This window comes from Corvus moneduloides, chromosome 5 (assembly GCF_009650955.1).
Source record: "Corvus moneduloides isolate bCorMon1 chromosome 5, bCorMon1.pri, whole genome shotgun sequence".
Lineage (NCBI taxonomy): Eukaryota > Metazoa > Chordata > Aves > Passeriformes > Corvidae > Corvus > Corvus moneduloides.
Window position 1 is genome coordinate 8,980,677 of NC_045480.1, and position 24,077 is coordinate 9,004,753.

At 43.7% G+C, this 24,077-nt stretch overlaps 1 long non-coding RNA gene across 1 annotated transcript; it reads left to right on the forward strand.

The window, feature by feature from the left end:
• The first annotated feature begins 5,265 nt into the window (after positions 1-5,265).
• LOC116444393 lies at positions 5,266-24,076 on the forward strand. Its single transcript, XR_004240299.1, has 4 exons — positions 5,266-9,296; positions 11,399-11,553; positions 14,804-14,903; positions 19,923-24,076. It is a non-coding gene; the product is annotated as an uncharacterized LOC116444393 (long non-coding RNA).
• The last annotated feature ends 1 nt before the right edge of the window (position 24,077 follows it).

Here is a 24,077-nt window from a genome sequence, read left to right on the forward strand (position 1 = left end):
GTTTTTTTCAGCATTTTTCCATATGGTGGACTCTGGATGTCCCACAGTGGATTTGAGATTTAGTCCCCAATGAGGAAGAATGGAAGCAACTTCTTTCTTCCTCTCTCCAATGTAAGGGAGCAGAATCAGCTGGCATTGGCCCTTTACTTCCTCCTCTTCTCAGAAGCTGGAAGATTGCAGTTCCCTCCTCCCACATCCTCATCTCTACTCAGATGTGTGCAGCTATTGATGATTAGAATTTTTTTTCATGTCCAGGGTTCTTCAGGTGAATTCCACCCAGGCTATGATAGCTCCAAAACCAACTATCTGAAGAGGAACTATCCTAGAATAATTGCTAGGAGCTCAGTACGCACTTCCCCTGAGCACTTCTCCATAGCTGTGGAAGTTACGATGTGCTCATTGGCTGAAGTGTCTTAGTAACTTCTTGAGGGGATTTTACTCTACGTAGTTTGAGAGACTCTTTCTTAGAGCTGTGCTCTAAGTCCCTGGACTATACAGCTGCTGTGAGCAGATTGCTCAGCCTTATTCTCTCCTTTACTGTATCTGCCTATATCCAGCAGAGTGTGTCTTGCAAGGGTTGATTGTGATAAAAACATTGCAATAAAATGGATCAGAGTCTGGTGGCAGCTGTAAAAGCTTGGGATGGAGTGCCTTGCTGTGTCATGTTATTGCATGCAGCCTGTTACTAGGCAGATGTGAGGATGGAAACAACCTGTTATTAGTGGAATTCTTTTCAAGAAGGAGTAGAGCTTTTCACATGCTTTGACAGGACAAGAATATCTTACTGTAATTTCCTCATCTTACCACTTATCTAAGGGCATGTATGTTTTGATGAAATCATAGTTACGGTTTTTTCTTGTTTCTGTTGTTAAAAGATTATCAGAGTAGTGTTTTGGGCTCATTTTCTGATCTGAGGTGTAATGAATGCTCTGTCCTTATCTGTTTGTCCCATGTTCTGTATGGGCACTGAGGCTTTACATGCAAACCATTGTTTCCTTTCCTCTTCTTTGAGTAATGTTATTCATCTGTTTTGTGAAACTTATGGCTCCTTAAAACATAATCTGAGAAGTCACTGTGTACATTAATAGTGACAATATTGTGGTAACAGGCTGTTCGGTCCAAAGGAACTTTAAATACTGAGCTCTATCAAAGCAGGCTTTGGCTCCATTCATTCTTGTGCACTTACCCTTCCACACCCACTCCTAAATTAAGCTTTATCCCCCTCCACTGCATTCTCTGATCCCCTGGAGCATCAGCTGTGTATCTCATAGCTTGTGCCTCCACTCCTACCTGGCACATGGGGTGCATCTGCTGTGTATCTCTGATCCCACCTGGCACATTGGTCTCTGCAGAGGAGCACAGAGGTAGAGCCTTTCTCCTTTGGGTGCTGCTGCTTTGTCCTGTCTCTTATGAGCCCTCATCAGAGACCAAGGAAGCACAGCTGCCAGAGAGCTTAGCTGTGCCATGTAGAAGTAGACCTGAGCCACAGTGGGAGGCCAAAGGAATAAAGAGGCAGCCCAAACCCAGACGGCTTCCCTGCTGCAGGTATGATATACCTGTCCTTCAGCCGTGGTTCAGCTCTTCCTCAGTTGAAGCAAATGCAGAGCTCCTGTATTTCAAGAGATGAAAGATAGGGTGTACCAGCAAAGGAGGAAGGATTTTTCCTAGGATTTCTTATTTCTCTGTGGCATGCCTTCATGTGGAGAATGCCTGGTGTCCAATGTCTCATTCACTGCAGCAGTCTTGCCCCAGCTAAGTCCACTTACACCTCCAGTGAAGCAAGAATCTCCTGGTTTGGATATAGCTATAAAAATGCAGCTATAGTATGGGTGTGAAAGAGCTGAACTGATGCTTTGCTGAAGAGTCATTTCTTAACTTGGAGTGTGCTTGTACTTGGAACCCTCGTAGCCTTTCAGTGTAATTCATGCTAGTAAACAAGTATCAAAAAAGAAGTGGTCCGATAAGATTGTTTTGTTCTTAGATTGCACTTTTCATATACACATGGATGCTGAGGGCATTCATGACATTTGTAAGGTCAACAGGAGGGTAAATGGAGTTAAATGACTCGCTGAAAGCAGTAGTCAGAGCATGGAGCATCCCTGTCTTATCAATGGATTCTTCTTATTGTTCAAACGAGAGACCCATTTGAACACAGACTAAATAATTTTGTAGCAATAGTGGAACACAGAGGTTGCTCTTGTATCAAGTTAGCAGTGTCTGTGTTAATATGGGCTAATCATTATTCCTACGGAGGGTTTTCCTGTTATGAGAAGAAAAGGTACTTTTCCTTCTCTCCCCTATAGCTTCATTCACTTGAAGCAAATGATTTTTTAAAAAGCAGAGGTTACCTTGCTACTATTAATACAGTTCTGAATGTAAGTTTAAAATAAAACATAATGTGATTCAAATGCAAGATTTGAATCTATTTGGAACTGCAGTCACTTAACTGAAAGACTATTATGTTCAAAATAGATGTTTAAGAAATGTGTTAGTGATGCTGAAAAATGCTCTGTGCTTCATTTCTTACAGCACAGACCTGTCATCTGCTGCAGAGGACTTTCTGCCTTCATATTTTGACTTCATTATTTAGGTGAGCTTTTCTTGTTTAATATTTTGAAAATTATGGGGGAAAGCTTTCTCATAATTTCCAGCAAGGCACTGTTTCACCTTGGTCAGATGGTCTTGAAACCAACTGATACCTCTCAATTTTTAAGGTTGAATTCTGCTCCAATGCTTAGTAGAACAAGCATAATTTGAAGAATCTTAGGTGCCTGTGGCTTCCAGAAGTGCCGGTATAATTTAAAGCTGGAGTTCAGCCTAATGAATGCAGTGTTCTGTGTTTTTTCACTGCTAGGAAATGAATTTGAATTATGAGGCATGGCAGAGGCAAAGGTAAATTCATTGTCATTTAAGAGCCATTAGTCCGATATAAATGCTTTCCCTCTTCTAGCTGATCTCTTTTTGAAATGTTGCCCAGTTTTAAGCATTAAAACCAAATGAAGCAGATGAGCTGTACTCCCATGTTACATTTTCAAGGTATGTGTCTCTCAGTGACAGCTTTTGAGCTGGAGCAGATACAGAACACCTCTGCTACAGACAGGGTTGAGGCCAGTCTCTGCTCTTGACCATTTGTCTTCCAAACCCTCGTGGTGGTGGCTTGTACAGCTAATGCACAGGTGGTAGCCCACTAACAATTTCCACACCTCGTTTGTCTTCCCTGCTGTGCTGAAGACCTGCTTAAAATAACAGCATCCCTCAACCACAGTCTGGTTGTGGTGGCCTAACCCTGCAGTCGCTCAAACCACCTTGGTATTTCCAGCACACTGTTCATGCGTACCTTGCTCATCTCAACAGGGGCATTCCCATGCATGGCTCTGATGCTGACAGTCAGTGTCTGTCTTTGTTCCAGTCTAGAAGGGTTTTCATCCTTGTATGTGGCCCCAGCTCCATGAAGCTGCTGCTGACGTTCCCATTGGCTTCAGTAGGGTTTGGCATTCCGCAGTCGTTCTTTCCTTTGTGCCTATGTTTGCTCAGCATGTGTTCAGCTCTGGTTTCATGCTCAGCTCTCCTCTCTAGCTGTTCCTCCTCCATTCTTGTCTCCTTAAAAGATGGTAAAAGGCGCAGAAATAGCACTTCATGCAGTCCTCAGACGGGTTATTTTGTGGTTTCCTGGAGAGTCCAAGCTTGCGTATTGCTTGCTTGTCAGTTTTTTGGGTTTTTTTGGTTTTCTTTTTCTTCTCCTCTCTTTTGAAACTTGTATGCTGAAGGCTCAGCCTCACAGGAAACCATCTTTAACCAAACCACAGCAGCAGAATTATCACACACCCCCCTCCCCAAAGCCATGTCAAAGATCACATAGGTGGCACAGTTTCACAGCCCTAAGAATTTCAGTGCTTTGCAGTGGGAATGCACACACTGGGTAGGAAATCCCAAGATGTTCCACTGTCTCTGCCTCAAAAGGGCCAGTGCACTCTCTTTAGGCTCATATCAATTCCTCTTAGAGTGTTGAGGTAGGTGTTTTTTCTGGGGTGAGGAGAGAAGAGGTATTGCTTCTACCTTCATCAGAGTGAACTCCAAAAGGGAAGGAGTTCTTGTTCAGGTTGTGTGTGTGCTGAAGAGGTCACATGTTGATCATGCTGGGGTTTGGTTAGAGTGGACAAAAAATTCAGCTGCCATCGGGAACCTTTTTGAAATTGCCGTTTTTTGTCTACTGTCATCATCCTTTTCTTTCCCATGCCTGGTGGCTTTCTGTTTTTACTAGTATGTCAGCTCATCTAACATCAGTGCTGAACTGGGGATTCCTTCCACTTGCACTAGTGATACCTGGCTTTGGGAGTGTGCCAGGGATCAGCAGTTGTCTATTCATCTTTGTCCTCCACAAGCCTCTATGGTTGGATGGGGGTTTTTTCTGCTGAAAAGTAATGCTACCTGTCAGGCATCCTTTTAATATGCTTCTTCTGATTTAAGGTAATGCTGTTATATTGGCTGGTAATGTACTGAGCACAAACAAAAGATAACTGAAAATATCCTTCTCAGTAATGGTGAGCTTTATATGTGATTGAACTATTTTATTTTAAATACTACTTTTTAACAAAAAGACATGTATCACTGATGTTAATGGTAATTCTCCATGGGACCAGGAGAAACAAAATTTTATTTTTTCCCTGTCCCATAGCAAACACAAGTTGTGTTGAATTCACTCTTTGGGCTATTAGAGGATGGCAGTCACTCATTGGCTCCCTTTCATGGTATAAGGAATCATTTGAACAAAACCCAAAAGAGGTACCATAGTAAGTTAGCACCAAGCTAGAACTGGAACTAGGAGTTACGTAAAAAATGTCTACCCTGACTTGTTCAGAAGTTAACAAGCATCTTTTTTTTTCCCCTTCCCTTGCATACAGGAATATTTGCACAGAAATGACAGCATCCTCATGGAACAGTAACATAACTTTTTCTGATAAAACAATGAGGTTTTAAGAACCTGGCTTTGTGTGACACTCCAGCTTATCCATTGAAAGTCTCTCTTCCTGTGCTGTCACATTTGATTAATTTGGTTTTCTCAGAATTTTCAACTTTATCTGAATTTTCCAACTTCCCTCTGATTTATCCAACTTTCACAGTTCATTTTCTGAACTGATGACACTCTCTCTCCTTTATTCTCAAGATCTGTAGCAAGTTAGAGGAAGGCCGAATTCTGCTTCTTGTGTTGACCACATAAGAAATTACTTTTTCTACCCTTTTTAAAATTATTATTTATTTCCTATAATAAACAATACCTTTTCTATAATCTCGTAAGGCCTGATCACTGTGATGGTGCATTTTTTTTCCAGTATGCTGAATAAATTAGATTTCCATTAAGGAGTTTATTTCCTCTCCTCCAGTGTCTGTTCTGTTGTTTCTCTATACCTTCTTGGAGCCATGACTTTTTTTCCTCTCATTCCAGGAGATGGGAAGGAAGCCGTGTGGGTGTTTCAGGGCTGCCTTTCCTGCTGGTGCTTGTTACAGGCAAGATCTCAGGTGGGAGAGGTGGTCTGGTTTGCCTTCCCAGGGCAGTAATGAGCAGTGGTAAGCTGTGAGCCCATGGACTGACCTTGCTGACCTGGAGTATGCCTTTCAGCCCTCACTCTGTCAGGGCTGGAGCACGTTTGGAGATCGATGTTCTCTACACACAGTGACTGCAATCTCCCCTCTCTCTTGTGTGACCTTGGCAGCAGGTGGGAGCTCACCTCTGTGTCATATTGCTCTGGGATCTCCACCAGAGTTATCAGTGTCTTCCACAAGCTCCAAAGTCTCATTCTCTCTTCTGCTTATAAGGAAAAAGACCAAAACAATTGGATTTAACACTTCTGGAGCAAAGAAGCTTAAGAGCTGTGATGCATGTGAGGAGAAAAAATACATTCTTTCCTATTTTTTTCCCTTCATCCTTCCCCTTGACTTTTTGCAGAGTTGATGGTTGTTACCATGTACATTTTTGTCTTTAACTAGTGGCTCATGCCAGAGTGAAAAAGGAAACGATGTGAAAGTATGAGAATCCTGAGGCAGGAGAAAGAAGAGATTTGTGTGGAAGAAAGGCAGTTTGATGTAGTGAATGTAGCAGCCATGGTCTGTCATTTGTTCATGCTTCAGCACTGCCCTGCGTCTCTAAAGCCTTCACACCTCTGCCTCTGAGGCTCAGAAAGATGGTCTGAATATGATCTCAGAGAGATGATCTGAAGCTCATTCATGGTTTGTACTTCTGCTGCATGTGGTCCTGCATTTTTCAATAAACAGTCCCTGGTCACAGAGAGTGGACAAGCAGCACCAGAAATCTGTTCATGAGAGGTGACACAACCCACATGGCCGTGTGATGGGGAAGACCGGCCACATGACTGCAAGGCGATCTCTGGCACATGGCAGCTCTGACCGCAGGTACATAATTCAGTTTCTGGATGGGGAGACTGGGGGGAAAACCCAGAAGAATTTTAAAAGCTGCTTTTAAAAGGACAAAAAAACCTCTTGGCCCTCTGGCTGCACACTGAACCAGAAAGCTGTACATGTAAGAGTTCAAGTAGCAAGCCATAAAATGGGCCACTCTGTGAGATGAAAGATTTTTTTCTCTTTCTGATGTGAAGTACTAGTGATGAAAACTGCCAAAGGATGTCGTAGTCAATGACTTAAGGATGGAATTTCCGCATTGCTTGTGAGTCCCCGGGGTTATACAGGGTGACGCCAGTCCTTTGGGGTTACGTGAATGTTGATGGTTTTGTAACAGCCTTTAACATGCAGGGATTTTATTTTGTACATTAGCTATCCTACCTTGGGAACAGATTTGAGTGACATTCCGCGTTCCTTTGCAGGAAATGTGGGAAATCCTCTCCTGTTCCTATATAATCAGAGGAGGGTGGTGAGAAGAGGAGGCTTGGTTAGCTCTCTGAATGAATGAAACTGCCCCTGCTGTGTTGTGTTGCTTTGGTGTGTTTAGCAGTGCTCTTTGGACCACTTCCAGATGTGCACTTTATCTTCCAGGGATGAAGAGCTGTATATGGCCCCTGTGTTCCCTTCAGTAATGCTGCTGAGATTTTGTTCCTGATTTCTCTGAGCAGACATGAGCAGAGCTACTCAGCAGTAGGTAGCAGGGTAGTAACAAGCAGATGGTATTTCTGCATGAGGTTCCTGTGGATCGTAGTTTGCTTTTTAAAGGTGAACACCTCAAGACTTCCTCCTGCTCTTCTGATTTGCTGTGCAGATGTGTTTCAAGTTTTTTAAATGGGACAACACCCCCCAACCCCCCAAGCAACAAAAAACCAACCAAACAAAAAAACCCCACCCCAACCCTTAGGTTTCCTCAGCCCTTGTTTCAGAATTTCAGTGCCTGATGTTATTGGTGCTTTCTCCAGGTCAGTACTGAAATACATCAATTGAAGCAATTCCTCTAATCTCTGGAAGGATTTTTTAACCTGTTTACTACAGATGTAATACGTGTCAGTTTAAGTAACATGGAGGCATTATGGTATTGAAGTGACTGATGGGATTCTAGTGCTGCACTTTCATTCCTGGGATTGTTTGAAAACCCATGGTCAAATAAAAGTTAAGCTGGATGGGGTGAGAGCTCCCTATTTCAGCAAGTTTTTGTGATGTGGAAAGTTTAAAAACACAATGTTCTAGGAAAAGGTTGTAGCTGTGGCAGTAAACACTTCTTCTATCTGTCCCCTCCAGGTTTCATAATAAATATGTGTGTTCTATGTGCACGCACGTGCATGGCTGCTTGCAAATCTTGTTTGAATAAATTAAAGTGTTTCTTGTTATTTCCCAGGCAGCTGGTTGTCCTCAGGCTGTCGTTAACAAGGGAGCTTCTTGGCTTCCTGTGCCATGTCCTGGCTGTCACAGCGGGCTGCGCATGATGAAATCAGGGAATTTCAGTGAGCTGAAGAAGGAAGTGAACGTTCTGTGCGCCTGCATGTCATGGTCAAAAGTACTTGGGCAAAACTGGTGGGGTAAAGTGAGGGCATGTTTAGAGAACTGCAAAAAGCAGCTCCTTTTTAAAAAAAATAGATGCAAAATGCCTGGATTTTCAACAGTAAAAATCTCCAGTAGTGGAGTTGTGTGAACCCAACAGCTGTGGTGTCTGTGTGCCTTTTGGTTAAGCTTCACTGTGAAGCAAATGCCATGTTATACAGCTAGCAGGTGGTTAACCAAAGGGAATTTCACTTTGCCGCAGAGGTGGAAAACCACAATACATGTGTCTTCCTCCAGGTTATTCAGTGGGCATTCACAGAAAAAATCCTGAGGGTGAAGGATGTGGAAACATACTAAAAATTTTAGGTTTAGGTTCCTTTAGTCCATTCAGCGACTCTGTAACAGCTCTGTTAAATGGGTGGAGAGGGATGTGTTGTGCCACGGATATCTTTGAGCTCTTCTGTCTTTTTTTAGAGATATCAAGATATGTAATTGGCCAGAGAAGTGGTGGGTGCCCCCTCCCTGAGAGTGTTCAAGGCTGGATGAGGCTTTGAGCAAGCTGGTCTAGTGGAAGGTGTCCCTGCCTGTGGCAGGGGGTTTGGAACTGTGTAGTCTTTAAGATCTCTTGCAACCTAAACCACTCTATGATAACCAGACTGTAGTCAAAGTATACTTGTTGTAAAGGGTACTACTTCCAAGCACCAAAAGATGTGTTTAGAGTAAAGCTATTACAGTTAATTCCTCAAAAAGGTCCCTTTAAAAAGCAGTGGTACAAAACTGGAGGTTTTGGACTCCTTGCTTTGTGCTGATAGTGCCAGGAACCACTCTGCTGAATGGCAAACACTATCCAAAATGTTTCTTCTGCTGAACAAGCTAGCTGAAGGTGGTCTGCAATAAAGAAAAACTAACTGGTAATTTTTCAGGTCTTGGGTTGTTTCTAATAAATATCAGAATTCTTTGAGGGATTTTAAAGGAAGGAGGAAAAGTAGATGAATGGCCAGAAACCAACAACTTCTTGCTTTGTACCGTAGGGATGTCTATTCTTTTAGTTGGCGTGGACCTTTTGGTGTGTTTTACAGAAATAAGTTGGGTAGAGAGACCTCTGGATCCAGAAGAGCATTACACTATTTTGGACACATAATTTCAGTGTGTCCTTCAGGTAGCTGGGCTGTAGTGGTATTACATGAGTACCAGCAGATAATTTACAGTCATCAAAATGAATTGTGTTATCTACTAATCTGATTTCTTACCTCTCATATATCAGTTTCCCAGATAGAGCTAGAGTGAACAGGACTAAAATCAATTATACAAACCCCGAGGCCAAGATGGAATTTCTGAGGAATCTTCCAGAACAAGAAGAGGTACAGAGCTTTGTTCCCTTTCTGTGTGTGTGCCAGAATATGAAAACTGATAAAGAATCTGGGAGCAGCCTCTGACAGAGGGCAGTAATGAATAGTATACTGATGAGTATATTTGTTCTTTTTCTAATTTTATTTCCCTGAGGATTCCCTGTTGGCTTTTGTCACTTAGTGATTTAAGGACTTCCTGAGCCAGATGTTGTCATCCACATTTGTGCTTAAAAGCAAATAGACCTTTCTTCCTTCAATTCATCTGATCATTTTTGAACCCATTTTTCCTTTTGCCATCCAAAATATCCCATGGCAGTGAGTTCCCAAGTCTGATTATACCTTTTGATATGAAATGACCTTTTGGTTTGGGTTTGTTTGGGGATTTCTTTTCACTTGACACTGAATCCCTGCATTATGAAAAGCAGCACATACTAATCATCCATTCACCACATTGCTCACTCCTGGTTTGATAAACTTCACCCATCAGTCCTTTTTCTTCCTTCTACTTAAGTTTCTTAACTTCTTCCTGCTTCCTTCTACTTAGATTTGAGCTTATTTAATCTTTCCTTAGGTGAAAGCCTTTCTGTATCTCTCTACTTTGTTCCCTTCCTATGTATTTTGTATGTTGTCTTTATGTAATTTATTGGAAGGCAGCCCAAGCTGTACAGTGGTGATGAGATATGGATTTATAAGATAGCACAGAGTCTTTGGTTTCTCTCTCTAATTCCCAGCTTCTTTTTGTCTTTGTCGTGGCACCTGATCCCTGCCCTGGTTTGTTCAGGGAGCTTAAAACTAACCTGGATACAGACAAGAACTTAAGGTTCCCCAATGACTCACAAGACATCCTCTGCCTAAAAGCACCAACTCAGACTGTGTTTGGAGTGGTGTGCCAATCCATATCAGTTAAGGACCTGTGATTTTTAGAGAAGCTGACTAGCTGGAGAAGGAGAGGATGGGTTTATATTGTTGTAAATTACAGTTACTGGTCCTCTCCAAGTTCCATGCCTGTTTTTCTTCCTTCTCTCTCTCCCCTCCCAAATGAGACAACTCTAAGAAACGGAAAGGAAAATCTTCTCAAAAATTGTTTTTTGTTTCTTTTCTGATTCCAAAGGAAAACAACCTGAGCTCTCCTTCAGAGTATCAGTAATTCCCAGTATTACAAAAGCAAATCACTTTCTTCTGATTATAAGAAGAGGAGCTCAAAACAAAACAGGCAACTGATCCTGGCAGTCCAATCTGTGTTGCATGCATTGAATTCGATTTCAAAAGTCTTCCCAAAATTACACTCAAGGAATGGAAAGAGCTGGGAGTTTTGCAGCAACTGAGGAGTTTCACCATTGGCTTTACTAGTTTGAACTACTTTTTGGGGTTTGGGGAATGCAGAAGCAAAAAGAAACTTTAAAGGTCAATGATAAGTGCTGATATAATTGATCCTATGAAAATTTTAGATGCCAGGTTTCTTTTCAGGTCTGCTGGAAAGTCCACATGTATGCTAAGGAAGGTAGCTGTTCAGGAAGGCTCTGGAAGGTGATATAAGAAAGTAACTTCAGTACTATTGTTGAAGCTTTTAATGAATTTTTTAAAATAAACTTAAGATGTTTTGAAGCACTAGTCTTACTCTGAACAGTTGTTCTTTTTCTTTTTGGAAAAAATGGAAGGAAAATTTAAGTAATTTTTCAGCCTTGCCACAAGTAAAGCAAATTCTGCTGTCCCAGAAAGATGGCACAGGCTGCATTTATTATGTGGAAAATAATAAAATACTATTTCAGACCAAGCTGAAGTGGAGGGATAGCTGTTTTCACAGAATCACAGTCAAGTAGGTTGGAAAAGACCTCTTAGATAAGAGTCCAACCTATGACCAAGCACCACCCTGTCAACCAGACCATGGCACTGAGTGCCACGTCCAGTCTTAACTTAAACACCTCCAGGGATGGAGACTCCGCCACCTCCCTGGGCTGCCCATTCCAATGTCTAATCACCCTTTCTGTGAAGAAATTCCTCCTAATGCCTAACCTAAACCTTCCCTGGTGTGGCTTAAGGCTGTGTCCTCTTGTCCTGTCACTGTTTATCTGGGAGAACAGGCTGACCTGCACGTGGCTACAATCTCCTTTCAGGCAGTTGTAAGAGAGTGATAAGGCCCCCATGAGCCTCCTTTTCTCCAGGCTGAACACACCCAGCTCACTCAGCTGCTCCTCATCAGATTTGTGCTCCAGACCCTTCACCAGCTCCATTGCCCTTCTATGGACTCAAGTCTGGACTTCTATCCAAGGTATTAGTTCGTCTAGTGAAAGATAGCATTTTTCTATAACCCTTGTCCTGAAATAATATCAAAGATAACATCAGACTTTAGTCTGGTGTTTAACTTCCATTTCTGCTGGACTCTATTACCCTCCAGCCCCTCTGCTGTATCTCTGTGTGGAATTGCATTGTATTTGGGCTGTGGTGCAAAGCCAGTGTTAAGTATTCATCATGTTTTCTTCTGTTACACTTGATTTTTATTCTTTTCCTAGGAAATTTTGCCTGGCATTCCCCTCATTGTTATCAGACAAAATCCCCTTGGTTTTCTGCCTTTTATGTTGACCCCCAGCCCTTTTTATTTACTTTTCTCAGCCCTTGCAAGTGTTCTCTTTTCTATCAGAAGAGACAGCCCTGTGGCAAATGTCTTCTGGTTTCGGGTACGTGATACCTCTGCCTTTGAAGCCAGAGCACCCGGCTGCAGCCAGAGGCACCTCCCCTTAGCTGGGAAGTGGCTGTAGCAGTGTGTCTGCAGCACCCTGGCTGTTCCCTGCTCGCACAGCCGCCTCCACCTTGCAGGGATACATTGCAGGGAAGCAGGAGGTGAAGCCAGATGTGCAGTTCTCACCAGCGCTGCCAAAGACAGTATTGCTTTCTCGGCCTTTCTTCCACATCAACCCTTCCACTCATCTTTTTGCTTATAAATTCAGTACCTTTCTATGCTGTCTTTTTTTGCAGCAATGCTTGGCACTCTTAGCAACACCAAATTGGACGAGCTGGTGTTACTGGGAAGCTCCAAAGCTGGCCCATATTCTGCTGCTGTAGACTTGCCTGCATCCTGCTGCACGCTGACCCATTTCACCCACACTGTGGGCAGTGAAACCCCATCACTGCTCTGCTGGAGCTGCTGAGCAGTCCCTGGCAGTGGAGATTTCTTGGATGTTACTCGAGTCTCAGCTGTGTTTTAATGCAGCAGAAGGAGCTTTAAGCACTATGAGACTCTTATTAAAGCCTGCTGCTGTGAGGCTGACATCTAGAAAAAGGATGAGAAATTGGATCCAGGCATTAAAAATCCAAGAACTTTGTTCACTGGGATCAGGGATTTTTTTATTACACATAGAGGGGTGGCACAGGGAGTGTACTTTTTTTTTTTTTTTCCCTTTCTAGTTTCCAATTGTTTTGCATTACTCACTGGTGCTGATTAAAGCCCAGCCCAGATTAAATACATTGAGGTGACTCCATTACCACTGTGTCAAGGAGCAGGAAAGTATAAACTGATCAAATGACACAATCACTGAGTCCAACAATGGGAGACCGTATTTCAGTCATCCCTAAGGTGGTGGTGCTTAGTGGAATGGCTTGTGCAGGAGCCAAGAAAAAAGGAACAAAAGGTTAAGCCTGGAATGGTAGAGAAGGGAGAAGGTGGGCACAAAGAGGAACTGAAGAGCTGGCAAAGGGGTTTCAGCTTCTTCTAAACATGCAGTTTCATGAGAGCACAACTTGGATCTGTGTAGCTGAAGGCTTTAGGAAGCTGGAAGAATCATGGCTTTTATAATTTCTCTGGTCCTGACTAGTGTAATGGGGATGCAGAATTTTTTGTCTGTCTTTTGTGTCCTTGGCTTAGAGGATGCGTGCAAGTGATGCAGCTCCCAGACATGCACTTCACAGGACCAAGTAATTTCCATGGAACCAAGTAATTTCCAAATAAAGATATTTGAGGAATCAATGAAAGCAGGATGAGATGTTTGAAAGAATTGAAAATTCCTGGCCTGGAGATAGCTGGGAGTTTTGAAAAGCTGGTGTTTTTGGAGCAAGCTAACTTAGCAGAACCAACAAGCTTTTATTGAAATTCAACCTCAGTTGAACTTCTGATTCTACCAGGGGAGATAAAACAGAGAAAGAAAGAGCCTGTGTGAACCAGAAGGTTAAGCTTAAGAGTGGGCCCATCTGGAGGTCAGGTGAGTGAGTTTCAGGTCTCCTTCCAGACAGTCGGCTGAGCCCGTGTCAGGATTTCTGTATGTAGTGGAAAAACTTTACCAGGACAGAATGGAAGAGGTATCCCTGAACAGCCTGTCTCTTAGAGCATTGCCCTGCAGCAGGAAGGGTTCCTGTCCTACCACCAGATGTACATGCACACATGCTCATATGTACACTCTCCTGCTACATATACATACATGGATTTTGGAGATTCTTTGCAGGCAATGTAGTGAGCAGCTGTGGCAGGGGGTGCACGGCGCTGTTTCTCTTTGGTTTGTTGCAAAGGTACTGCATGATGCACCTTGTGTCTGAGGAGGGTAGGTTGGCAGGAGGCAGCTGCTGGTGCCTATGTTCCTGAGTGCATGGAGATGCTCCCACAGAGCAGGGCAGGGCTGCCAGCTGACAGAGAGCTGCAGCAGGCTCCACAGGCTGCAAAGGCTCCTTGTGGGAGGGCAGTACACAGCACAGTGACAGGAAAACAGGGTAACGTTTTTTTTAGGGACCAACTGGACACTGCATGGAGTTTTCTAATCAGGGTAGTCAGGGAAACAAATGAAATTTGCTGTACTGAAAAGACTGGAGGCAGGCTGCATGGTTTCCTTGCCTCCTGCAATGATGTAGCCAGTGATGTTCCCTCAATCTTCTGCTCTGCTGTCATATTTTATACTGTTTTGTTGAAGTCCTGTGGCTCTTAGTCCCATTTTGTTATTATTATTATTTTTCCCCATGTTTTTCTTGATGTATAATTTTCAAAGCACAGTGCACTATTTCAGCTGCGCTTCGTTAACCCCAAGCAGAGCAGAGGGATTTCTTCACATCCAACTGACAGCTCTTCTCTATCCTCTGCACTTCCATGTCTGGCTTATTCACAGAAGCCTGTGGCTCTGATCCTTTTTGAGGAACTAGCCCATTAGTGATTCCTTGTCACATATTTGTGCATTTTGTTGTCCTCAAACAATGTAAATTTGCATCTGTACGTGTTGAATTGCCAGCTTTTTTTCAAACCATCTATTTGCTAAACTATTTTGATTCCTTTTACCTATGCATTGGCACCTTATTTACATTTGGGATCTGCCTGTGTATTTAATACATCTTCTCTGTCCCATCCCCAAGCAGTAGTGCAAATATCTCATTGTTATATCCAGGACCAATATTTAAGGAGCCTTGCTGGTATATTCTCCCACATCAGTTTTTGCATCCCTGAAGATAATGTTTTTCAGAGTTTACTTTCTGAAATGTCATGTGAAAAAGGCATTGAAACTCCCATTATCTTTCACAATATCTACTGTTTTTCTTCTGTTCACCAGGGCTGTTGTTATGCTGAAAAAGGAGGAAACAGTTAGCAGTTTAACCATGAGTAGCAGCCACCATGAATTTGTCAAGAATAAATCATCTCTTTATTGTCAGGTAGGCACTTAAAAATCATCTGCTTGTTCCTTTGAGGGGAGATTGAAGTTAGTTTGTTTTCTTTTTTAAGATGAAATTGAGTTCTTTCTGGGCTCTTGGAGTTTTATCCATTACTTCCCAAACAAGATTGAGTCTCTTTGGGAATTTAAAAAATTCAACCAGTTTTTTTATTATAAACTTTTTGATCATTAGCAGCAGCCTAGTTACTTTGAAAAACCTAGTGTATCCCATGAATCCCTAGTTTAAATTCATGGTCCCTTGCTATCACTTGTGCTTGTTGTGTTTTCTGCTCTGTTACAGCTGGCTTTGGTAAGAACAGCAGGAATTCTGCACTTGTATCAGATTTCAGTCCTTTTCTCTCAGTCAGAGTCCAAGTCCTTCCTTTTCTTTTCCTCTTTCAGTTTAATATCAGGGTCCTAAATGCCATAGGGACCCATGCGAGTTTCAGAAGGACATGCTGAAGTTTGATGTCATTATATGCAGATTCACTGTCATATTGAGATCAGAAATGCAGTCATGTCAGCAGTGAATCAATGCCCTTTTCTTCACTTCAAGTACTAGCAATTCAGGTCCTGGCTTAGAAACTTAGAAATTTAGTGTTTTATGCTTGGTCATACTCTAGTTCTTCAGTAGACATAGATCAGCATCTCAGGACAGCCCTCGTGCAGGTCACTTTTGTGATGCACTCACAAGCTCATGGGAGAGTTTCCAAAACGGTTGCTTGGTTTTAGTCAGTGCCACTGTTGCCTCACCTTTGTGAGCATTGGAGCAGCATCAGTGTTGTAAGACAGAGGAGGGAATGCTCCGAGCACTGACAATGAGTGTGGGGGATTTCCGTGGTATCGCGCCATAGTTTTGTGCATGGTCTGATGAGATTCACAGTCTTCACAAAATGGGAGAGCAGCTACAAAGAAAGAGGTTTAGAAATCTCATCCAGTTGAGCCATTAGGAAATCAGATGTGATAAAAGAACAGAAACAATTGCTGTACCCCAGGCTTACCATAAAACCTGCACAAGCTGCAAAAAAAATACAGATGTCATGGACTATGAAGTCAGGAAAGAAGGGATAGCTCTGATCAACATTCAGCCAGGCAAGAGAGACAGTCTAATGTATGTATAGTGAAACTGTTCTATCAGGATTTTAACTTGCTGTGATTTAGGGAACCGTAGCTGTAAAATGGGTTCCTGCATTAGACCTCCCAGGTTTTCAAGTTTCTCTCTCTTTCTACCAGTCTGTTAGCTGAGTTTTCAAAACAAGCCTGTGCATTTGAATTGAGGAATTTCTATAGTCTGCCAAAATTAAGTGGAAGATTTCTTTCCTTCCTCTTCACCCTCCATCCCTGCCAACAATGGACTGTGTCATCTTTCTTATAAACACTTGCAGAAGTGCTTGTTTTAAAAGCCATGCTAAATGTGCCATTTTTCTGATTATTCAGCACTGATTCTGAGATAAGGGTCTTTGTCTGGTGTTTTAGCTGAGGTTTTAGGTGTCTCCCCTGTACCTTCATGGGGTATTTATTTACTTGTAGATCTTGAATACTTTGAATGTGATGGTTAATAAATAAAGTACATCAAATCCCTTTCAGGATTTGGGTCAGAGAGGAGGGGCAGGACAAAAACCAGACTCCTTTCTCCTTTCCTTGACCAGTGCCAAATAGCTCAAGCTCAAGTTAACCCAGGGGTCTTGGCAGGCAAGTTGAACATGAGCCAGTGGTGTGTGCCATGTACTAAAGGTGGCAGCTGTTGGGCAGAGCACTGCCACCAGGTCAAGGGAGGGGATCCTTCCCCTCTGCTCAGCTTCAGTGATGCACATCTGGACCAGTCTGGTTCTGGACTCCCCAGTATGATGAGACAGACATGGAGAGAGTCCAGCGAAGGACCACCAGGATGGTTCAGGCCTTGGAGCATCCATCAAACAAGGAGAGGTGAGAGCTGGGACTGCCCAACCTGTAGAAGAGAAGACTCAGGGGGATCTTCCAAATGCGTATAAATACCTGATGTGGGGGTAGTATAGAAGATGGATCCAGACTTTTCTCAGTGGTATCCAATGACAAAACAAGAGAGCAAGGGGGCACAAGTTGAAATACAAAATTCCATTTAAATGTAAGGAAAACCTTTTCTACTGTGAGGGTGATGGAACCACGAGTAGGTTGCATAGAGAGGTTGTGGACCCTTCATCCTTGAGATGGTCAGAACCGAACTGGTCACAGCCCCAGGCAACCTGCTCTAGCTGACCCTTCTTTGAGTAGGGGATGTTGGACTACATGATCTTCAAACCTTCCTCTTCCCAAGTTCAGTTATTCTGTGGATTTGAAAACTTTCCATTGACTGTGGCAGTCATAAATTTGGCTTAGGCAAATAATTCATGCCTAGACCTGTTGTCTTCGTTCAGAAGTTCCAGTAAGTTTCTTTGTGTTTCCTTTAGTACTGGCTCCATGCCCTTGTCCTTTTCTCTGAAGTACTCTTGCATGCATGCAGAATTTTCCATTATTGATTTAATGGATGATTAAAAGCTATTCTACTTTTATTTATTTCCTAAAAGTCCCTTCCTTTATGGTCAGTCTTGGCTTCCAAATCCATAAGCTGTTATAGCCTTTTGCTGTGTTTATATTACGCTTTTCCCTCTTTGACCTCTCACTTGCAAAGAGCTGGAGTGGAAATCCCAAACTTCAGGACACACAAACACAAAGTGGTATTTTCCAAACCTGTAGTCCACAAATGTTACTTGGAAGAGATTCGGCTTTCCAAATGTGAAGGATCTGCTTACCCTGGGGTCTGAATTTGTTACCTGCCTTGACTGTCAGCCCCTTGTGTAGATCAGACTCATCTTGACTCATGAGCCATTGCATCAGGAATTGGAGCAATTGCACCAATATGAACAACTGTGTAGCTACAGGTTGTACTAGTTTGGTGCATTGAAGCCCTTAAGATCTTGTTGGTGACTTGCAGGTTGTGTTGCCACTACAGGTGCTCCCAAAACTCTTTGGAGCTGAACTTTCACTGTTCAAACCATGCCTACTTGGAAATAGGTGTTAATGATGTGTTGATATATATTGAGTAAGGCATATTTTGAACCACATCCTGTTAGTGGACAAGTAATGGGATGGGGCTGGGTCTACTGGAGACTTGCTCTGTATTCTATAGCTGGGATTTTTTAGTCAATAAAGCTTTCAAAGGTGGTCGGGATTTGTGTTTTATTTATATAGTGCACTTAAAAAGTTGCATGGTCATTGTAATTATTTGTTATCTCTGAATGTGGGCACAGCCTTAAACTACAGCAGTGCATCAAGCCCCAGAGTAGCCTCTTCAGCCTGGGAACATCAAATCTGTGGCTGCCAAAAAATGCCAGTGGAGGTAATTTGCTGGTCCTGGCAAAAACTGGCTAAGAGAACTTGGGTACACAACCAGGGGAGGATAACAGTTCAATAATATGGAAAACTATGGAAAGGAGAGCCTCAATGGAGTCTGTAGCCTGTGACAATACAAAGTTTGTACAGGTGATCTGAGGCAAGATTTTTAGTGTATCCAGCTCAGGGCTTTTTCCATAACATCACAGGGTTGTCTCATTGGAATGACATCAAAACAGTTGCACTCTTTGCACAAAGCTTGTTCTGGTTTGTGTTAGCACCATCTCTAGAAACACTTCAGGGTTGCCCCTGTGTTGTCACTTAGCAAGTGACAAGGAGAGCTTAAACGAGTCAGCAGCCCTCTGCCTTCCTTAAGTAGAAAGCTGCATAGAGGAGACTGGAACTTTGAAAGTCAGTCAAACATGAGCCATTTTGTTATTAAGCCTTATAACAATACGAACCCCTGCTTGTTGAAGGCTGCTCAAAGATTCAGAACTGCTGAAGAGTTACACAAACCCAGCTTCTTATTATAGGCATTGGGGTCCTTTTCTGTGGGTGCTGGGAACGTTATGTGTCTCTCTGGTTACAGAAGCAACCTAAGAGATGAGTTTCGTGAACACCTGTTGCAAGTTATTGTCTGTTCTTGCTATTTGTTTTTGCATTATTGCAGCAAAACAGAAATACTTGCAAGTACATATAGTGCAGGCATCCTTTTGGGGCTTGGCTCAAAATCTCTCAATTGCCCAGGCTATGAAAGAGGTCCAGGTATAGATTTTGGTGACTGCCTGATAGAGGTTGTTTGCAGCTGCTGAGGACACAAAGGCATAAGCTGACTGCAGGGAAGAGTAAAAGGTATCACTTGCCCGCCTTTTCAGGCTGTCAGAGTGGCTTTTACTGCTCAAGTGTTTCCCAACCTTGTTACTGCCCAGTGTGTGTAACAAGTGACATTAGTGCACGCAGGAGAGTACGGCAGAGGCAGGAGGGGAGAGTGTCCTCACACCCTTTTGCAACAACTCCACATTTCAAGTTCCTCAGCAGTGCTAAGAGGAAGTGGTTATTCAGTCTTGCTGCCATTTCAGGAAGATTAAAGCTCCAGTAAACTTTCCCTGAGAGAGTCACCTGGAAACCACAGAGGTAAAAATTAATATTTGCCCACTGTCTATCAAAGGAGATACCACCAGCAAGAAACTTAGGACAAGGTGGGTGCAACCTGAGTTGAGGAGAAAGGCCAGACCAGTGCAGTCCCCACTGCACAGGAGTTACCCTGGCCAGCACACACTATTTTCCCCCTCAGTGGTTATTGTTAGGAGTTGAAGACTGACATTTTGAAGGAGGGGGCGTGGTGCCATGCAACCGGTGTGTGTAGGTGCAACAAAACAAAACCTCAAAACAGTTCACAAAATAAGTTGTCGCCCATTCTTTGGGTGATGAGGTGGTTCTGCTCATCAGTTTTTTCCACTGTCCCCAGGACCTGTCACCATGCTGAGAGTTTAGGGGATTCCGTACCTGGTTATCAAAGGATGGATCTTGTGTGGGAGGGGAAGGCCTGCCTGCACCCCACACTGGTTCCTAGTCTCAGCCACAGACTTGATTCTCTCGAACACCCTGGTCTAGTCCATAAATTTGCCTTGGTGTTTCTTTAAAACAAATTCTGCCTTATTCCCCTTTCCAGATCCTCTCTGCTCAGTGGCAAGTACTCCAGAGCCATCCTCTCCATTCCTGGCTTGCACATGGCATAAACCTCCTGGGCTGTCAGAGACCCTCCCCCTTGGGCTAAGCAGACCACCAGGCACCACCTGTGACCTGTTTATTTTGGAGTGTCTCTCTTGCAAGAAGACTGGCCCTGAAAAAGTGTAAAACCTCCCAGGTGCCACAGGGGAAAGTGATGATGTTATTGCTGGAGCTGAAATGCCTTTCAATGACCAGTCTTTAATAGAAGAGATTCTTGAAGAAGCAAGAAGGGCAGTTGCATGGTGCTTTTGGGGCCAAGCTTGGTGATTAGAGGCACTCAGCTGGTCTGGCCTGTGTCACAGGCTCTGAGTGACATTGAACTGATGGTTCAAGAACCATTTTTGTGTTTGACTGTGATTGGAATAGGGGAAAAGTGGGCTCTGATAATCGGTAAATGGACTGCTCAGGAGAGAGAGACTGGAGGATAGAGACGCCCCTTATGACAGCAGCCAGGATCAAAGGAAGATCCCTTTTCCTCCAGAGATGCCTGCTTCCCATCTGCCTGCTGCCATTGGGAGTGATACAAGCCCTGTCCTTCCACCTGGGGAGGTAAGAACAAGCCTTGCAGAAGGTGGAGCAGGTGCTCAATGCTGAGGTCAGAAGAGGAGCTGAGAATCACTGAATTAGATCTGCGCCACTGAGGGCAAGCTCAGGTGGTGGGAAAGAGGAGTAGGATGCTCTGTTAGAGTGTGCTCAGCTGTGTGTGCATGAGTCACTTCACATCCCACCGGGTCCCACTTTCTCTTGGTAGGTGATATTTTTTCCTCGACTGTCTGTGGACCTTTGCATGCCTCTCTGGAGGTCTGAATTTCCCTGAGATGTAGTGATAGAGGGCTGATTGTTCTGTGGGTGTCTGAGCTCCTTTCTTTGCTTGTTTTCCCTGTTGTATGAGCTGGGATCAACTGGTCCAAGATTTGAGCATCTCTCACCTCCCCACTTGTGAGTCCTAAGAGAGATGGAGACCCTACCCTGTTGCAGCATGGTCTGAGACCTCCTTCCTGCTTTGCACTGGGCAGGAAAGAAACAGGGCTTTGTGAGTGGGACCAGTGACCCCAGTCACAGTGGGGCTGCTCCCAGAGCTGGTCTGGGTGCCTGTGGCTCTCCTCCCAGCCCGGGGCCCAGGTGGTGGGTGCAGGTGGTTGGCTCCTTTAAATTGCAGCTGGCACAACCCAGGGAGGGCTGTGGGGGCACAGCTGGAGGGAGATGACATCACCTTGCCCTCGCTGCCATCAAGGCACTGTTCCCATGGTGTAGCATCTTGTCTCGGCAGAGAAGGTAACTGGGTATTGCCCAAGTCCAGACTACTGTGGAGCTGAGAAAATGACAACTGTTCTGTTCAGGTGTGCCATTTTGGGCTGTGCAGGGGAATTTGGGGATGGGGCTGAAGGAAGTCTGGCTGCAGCAGGAACCAAGAAGCTAAGCAGGCATGGGGTGTGCCAGTGCTGGCCAAAGAGCTGATGGGGCACACACCAGGCTGCCTGGTGCCCCTCCTGTATAAATGACCTGTGATATTTGTGTGTAACTAAGGTGTCTACCTGTGATTTAAAAAAAAATGCAATTGAAATGCTTTCTATATGAAGATAGATTTGACAAAGATTTGATGAGTGCAGGATGGTGGAGTAGGGTCCCACTGCTCTTTCCTCCCTCCCACTCCTTCAGAAATGAGAGGGTGAAAGCCTCAAGCAAGGTGAGCTCCTGTGACCCTGAGGAGGTGGGGGTCAGCATGAGCAGCCAGCTGCCCTGCTTGGCCCAGCTATCAGCAGAAGATGTGTTGGAATGTTGGTCTGGGGAAGGGTGGTGAGGCAATGAGTGTGGTTAAGTACACGCTTCTAGAAGGCACCAAAAACGCCCATTTGAAATCAGCTGTCTTTTAACCCCATCTGATTTGGTGCTCTCCACACCAGAGCCCCATGTGACATGGAAATACCTCAAGGTCCTGAGGGAGGCTGTTGGCCTGTATCGACACCTTACATCCTTCACATAGTGTGAAGTGTTCCTGCACCAGCAGCTTCTCACCAGCAAGTGTAAAAAGAGAGGTAAAAAGTGGACTAATGAGAAAGGGTGAATAATGCACTGAGCAGCAGTGGGAGTGGAGACACAAGTGCTGTGCCCCTTGGGGTGGTTAGTGCTTCCAGGAGCTCCTGTTTAAGCAGTTCCTGCAGCACCCTGTAAATCCCCACCTGACCTTGCTGGAGCCCTGACCCCCAGGACAGGCTGCTTCAGGGAATGCTTCAGTGAGGGTGCTGGGCTGTGCTCTGCCCTCAGAGAGGAGTTTGAGGCATCAGGTTAGAAGGCAGGAGTGCTTAACCTTATATCCCGTTGCTCTGCTGAGATCCTGCTGAACTGACCTAGTGCTTCATAAGCATTTCTTACGCTTTAGGTTTTGAGCTGAAACACCCTCTGTGCCCCAGTTTATAGGTACTGGAGCATGGTACTATGAAATATTACTACAGCATACTTTGAATTCACATAGATTTTGTAGAAAAAGCATTTGAGACTTCCCTTTTTTTAGAATGAGAAGCACTGCTGTTCTGAGTATAATGGTGTGGCATCTTGTTTGGAATTTCCCTTGCTTTCTATATATACACATGCAGCAAAGCCACAGGAAATGGAAGTTTTAAAAAAAAAGCATAGAGCATAGGTATCTGCTTCTTGAACGAATTTTATTCTTGTAGTTGGTTTTATTATTAGTGAGCACCTAATCTTGAGGCATCATTTAAGGCTTATTTTAAAAGATATGATATCCTAAATCATCGAAGGGGGAAGCAGACCTTGTCTTAGAAGTTGCATGTTATTTGATAGACCTTTTAGGCTCTGTACTGCCCATGCTAAAGGAAAGAGCATTATTGTTCATCTTTTCTCCCTTGGGGCTTTAAGGGTAGGGACTGACTTCTGAGGCTTCTTGCATTTGTATTTTCTAAGATGCAGTGAGTCAGTGTTGCCTACAGCTGCTGTTGTGATTGTGTGCTAAGGGCCCACTTCTGCATGGCAACCAACATGGTTGTTAGTAAACAGCCTTTACTTTAAAATCCCGAACAAGGTACATTATAATTAGGTCCAGGAGAAATGAGAGCCAGCTGGAGATTATACAGTCTGAAAATCTCATTGCTGGTGAGGTGAGACAGCTCCTCAGGAGCTGAGTTGCCGTGGGCCTGGACTCAGGTTGGTTTGGAGAGCAAAACTGGGGGACAGTTATTTGGTGAAGGAGAAATTTTAAGAGAAGGGACTAATCATGAAGGTAATTGGACAAATCCATCTTGGCAGCTGTTAATATCTTAAGACACATTCCTGCAAGTCCCAGAAGAGGCGGTTATCCTGCTCTCAGCCTCTGTGGAACTGCAGTGATACCTCTGTCTGCCTTCTATCTGGTATTGGCATGCCACGGCAGTACAGGCAGTATTCACCTGAATGAGAGATCTACAGAAGCTTAAACAGGCATTAACTTTGCCTGAAAACAGGCATTAACTTTGCCTGAAAACAGGGTTCATTTCTCTTGGATGCCTTTTGTTAACAATACAGCAAATAAGGAACCAAGCCACATACACAGTTTTTCTGTATGATTTCAAGAATCTCTTGTGTGAGGATGTGTTTCTGCAGTGTTACAGATGACGTGTTTCAGTGAACGAGTGTAGTACAAATGGATAATGAAAGTTCACAAAGTTTATGCTATTGAAGTTCCTTTCACTGTATGCAGTTACTTTCTTACTCATTATGCCTTTATTGCTTTGTTTTAGGAAAGGAGCTGGGTTGATGTTAACATTTAACCAAGTAAGATACTCCATTTGGACAACCATCCAACAAGAAGAGAGTACCAGTGTGAGACCAGAAGGAGCTTTCCTTAATTTAGAGGGTTCAGAATTGCTGGAAACTCACAACCACTTTCACTTCAGTGTTGGATAGTGGAGCTGACAGGTTTTATGCATTCTGGTCTGTAAGTTGAAGAATGTGACTTGTGCAGGTAGGGGGTGGTGGCAGTTGCTGGGGATGCCTTGGTGTGTATGCTTTGCCTGGTGAGGAGAGGGCAAGTAAAGGTTTTGTAGTGTTTTATCAAGAGATCTACCAGTGAATTTGGTGTAAAAGTCAAAGCACTGCATAA